A 4036-nucleotide genomic window follows, 5' to 3' on the forward strand; every position below is an offset into this window, starting at 1 on the left:
ACAAAAATAATGACCTTGATTTACTCTAAGGTGTGGAGAAAGATAGGGAATTTCACCAATAACTAGTTTTATGTTCAGTAGGCTCACTATGGCAAGCTATAACTTGATTGATTGTAATCTCATTTGAGTAGGCCTACTTACAATTCATATGTAGCTTCTATGCATTCAAGTCTATCAAACACATGTGAAATATTTTGTCTTCAATGGGACTCCCTGTTAAAATAAAGTAAAATAAATAAATGCATAATTGGTAGCTGGGTCAGTTCAACTGTGCCTACCATAATTTGCTTATTACCTTGGTAGGCCTGAGATTTCTTCAACTGCAGGGACAACAACGTTTTAATAGTTAGCCGAATGTATTTTTCTTCTATAATTTCCATAAAAATGTCTATACTTCTATAATGTCCATACTGTAGCGCCCTCGTCCGGTCCACACAAAAAGCATGTGCCCGAAATACGAGGCTCACTGGGCTGCGCGAGCTCAGCTGACGGTTTTCAGGACAGGGTACAAGAAACGGAACGTCTCGTGAAACAGAAAATGGGCGAAGGACGGTCTATGTTCATTTCTTATTGGCAGTGAAACATGTTGACATGAAACATGAAAATTAATTACAAATGTTGCTTAATATTTATTTATATTATTATTTGCACACAGAGTGATCAACATTACCATAATCACCAAATTAATAACACTGTGTTCTTGAGTATGTGTCCTGTTTATTGTGTTTTACTTGAATGCAAATCCTTGTAATGCATGGTGGATGTAAACATGGTTATGTGTTACGCCTTCACCAAAAGAGGTTACCTACACTTTATGCATTCATATATTTTCAGTTTTTTTTTATAAAAAACTGCACTATGATGAATTGTCAGTAAATATATATATATATATATATATATCTGCAGAAGTTTAACTCATTAACAGTTTCTGCGAAATTGGTGTTACGTGAAAGAGTACACGGTTGCATTTTACGCATACTTTACACAGGGTTTTTAAACCCATTTATTTATCAAAATGATTTATATACTTTACTCTGTCCGCTCAGATACAGACTCACGTATAAACAGGCGCAAAGTCATAACTACAGACTCTCTCTCATACGATCTATGCATTCTCCCCTCAGACGGATGCGTAATTGCATGACGCACCGGGGAGGAGTGTGGTCGGCATCGCCTATATATACCCAGTCCCGCTCGCTTCAAACACAGCAAAGTAGCAGCGCTTACAAAGACGCAGGATCCCCCAAAAGCAAGTAGAGCTTTCATTCAGCATCTCGCTCTCCTACCAAAGACATTTGTCGGTGCGCAAAGCTCGCAATTATGATTAAAAAATATCTCCTTCCGAGAACGAGTTTAACATCCCGGCCAAAAACTGCCACAGGATGGTGATTCTAGGATCCACAAAAGTTGGCAAGACGGCCATCATCTCTCGGTTTCTGAATAAAAAGTCGACGACCAGTACACGCCAACAATCGAGGACTTTCATAGGAAATTATACAGCATTCGGGGAGATGCGTACCAGTTGGACATTCTGGACACCTCTGGAAACCATCCCTTCCCCGCTATGAGGAGACTCTCTATCCTTACTGGTAAGCTTAACTGTGAACGAATGAAACAGACAAATGTCTTTATGTAAAACTGAATCCGAATATTATGCTTCATTCTGCAAATCACTTTCAATGAGAATAATATTGAAATTTAGCTTCACTAAAATGCATGCTTATGCATAACGCAAAACTAGTGCTGTGCATTATGGAAAGTACATTGACTTTTGAGCTGTGATATTAATGTTCCTTCCATTTCTCTCTCCGTAGGTGATGTTTTTATCTTGGTGTTTAGTCTGGATAACAGAGACTCCTTCCAAGAGGTCCAGCGCCTGAAGCGTCAAATTTACGAAACCAAGTCCTGCCTGAAAAACAAAACCAAGGAGAACGTAGATGTCCCGATAGTTATCTGCGGGAACAAATGTGACCGGGAGTTTAATCGGGAGGTTCAGAATGAGGAGATTGAGAAGCTGGTGGCTGGTGATGAACAGTGTGCCTACTATGAGATCTCTGCAAAACGGAACACTAATGTCGAACAGATGTTTCAGACTCTTTTTACCATGGCTAAACTGCCCAACGAGATGAGCCCGGACTCTCACCGCAAAGTTTCCTTACAGTTTTGCGAAGTACTGCAAAACAGCAGAAGAAAATCTTTCAGAAATAAGAAATTCAAAGACGGCGAGGCATACGGGATTGTGGCACCGTTTGCGCGCCGACCAAGCGTGCAAAGTGACTTAATGTATATCAAAGAGAAAGCTACTGGCTGCAGCCAGGGAAAAGAGAAAGACAGATGCACCATCTGCTAAGGACTCACTTGACAATGCACATGGAGACATGTTACGAGATGTTCTATACAGCGATGGAGATGATACCCGTACCTTCATGCCAGTGTGCTGAGTCTGGGATAAGGAAGCACGCCAAGACGCAGTGACAGCCAGGGGTGTTTGTCCCAAACCACGCGAGAAGGCATGGTCATTGTCAGATATTTCTCTGTGGAGTCAGGGTGATCAAATGTGATATGGCTTCAGAGAACCTCTAGTGTTCTTGTTACTATAGCTACATGCTGTAAAATGACTGGAGAATGTAGCCTACACTTGTGGGGTGGCATTTGTTTACATTTTATTTTTTCACACGGAACTGAACTTGAATGTTAATTGCATACTTAACACATATGAATGCTTATTCTTATGTCATCGTTAACTTTTACAAAAAGAAACATGGAGAAAATAAAATGATCAATTTGAAACGTATATATCCATCCCCATGTCTGTCATCCTTTTGAACATTGGTAAAGCATATTCCCTTTCAGTGACACGTATACCATTAGCTAAACAAGTAGCCTGTACCTCATTTATGAATTACATACTAAAGGCCACTTATACCATTAGCTAAACAAGTAGCCTGTACCTCATTTATGAATTACATACTAAAGGCCACTTATACCATTAGCTAAACAAGTAGCCTGTACCTCATTTATGAATTACATACTAAAGGGCACCACTTATACCATTAGCTAAACAAGTAGCCTGTACCTCATTTATGAATTACATACTAAAGGCCACTTATACCATTAGCTAAACAAGTAGCCTGTACCTCATTTATGAATTACATACTAAAGGGCACTTATACCATTAGCTAAACAAGTAGCCTGTACCTCATTTATGAATTACATACTAAAGGGCACTTATACCATTAGCTAAACAAGTAGCCTGTACTTATTCATTTATGAAATACCTCACACTTTCCCGAGAAGAGTTAGGCATATGGTAGCTAGTAGATTGATGTTTCCATTTAGGCCAACAAGCTTATAACATGTAATTCTTGAAAAATAACAGCGCACTTAAGGTGGCCGATGCTACAATCTTACTAAGAAACTGAGTAAAGACAAGTCACAAGGAATTAAAACAAAGGTTTAATTTTAGGCCTACTGCATTGAAAATATGCAGCACGCAATCTGAATAGCACACCAACAAAACCATTACATCAAATAATCATTCACTGCATATACAAACTTGAGAGGGCATTATAATTCAGTATGGATAATACATTTTTTACAAAGTAAAAATGGGACAGTTTACAATACAAGATAAAGCCTGAAGGTAGTGTTATAGTGAAATAAAATGTTTTCTGGTGGTTTTGACACACGGGATGAGTTCAAGTTATACTGCATGAGTTGTTAAGGCAAATGAGAACACGGAGCCAAGAGATGGAATCCCCCAAAATAATCCATATAAACAAGATCATTTCTCACCATTTCAAATGGATGGTTATTTTCTCAGTCCTCTAAATATAAAATATATCATTTTCAGTACATGTGTGTTCCTCTCCAAGTGTCTCCTGAATTCAGTTAGTTTCTTTAGTACTGTCAAATATCCCTCACGACGCTTTGGGAACCTCAAACATACACAAACTCTTGTATTTCTGCAGTAACTGATTCTTGGTGCGGACTTGCTCCCGCAGCGTCTCTAGTTCATGCCGCTGCTCCGACAGGC

At 39.1% G+C, this 4036-nt stretch overlaps 1 pseudogene; it reads left to right on the forward strand.

Moving 5' to 3' along the window:
* The first annotated feature begins 1331 nt into the window (after window positions 1-1331).
* Window positions 1332-2755, forward strand: LOC135569245 (dexamethasone-induced Ras-related protein 1-like; annotated as a pseudogene).
* Window positions 2756-4036: the final 1281 nt, after the last annotated feature.

The sequence above is a fragment of the Oncorhynchus nerka genome, unplaced genomic scaffold (genome assembly GCF_034236695.1).
Source record: "Oncorhynchus nerka isolate Pitt River unplaced genomic scaffold, Oner_Uvic_2.0 unplaced_scaffold_1177, whole genome shotgun sequence".
Taxonomy (NCBI): domain Eukaryota; kingdom Metazoa; phylum Chordata; class Actinopteri; order Salmoniformes; family Salmonidae; genus Oncorhynchus; species Oncorhynchus nerka.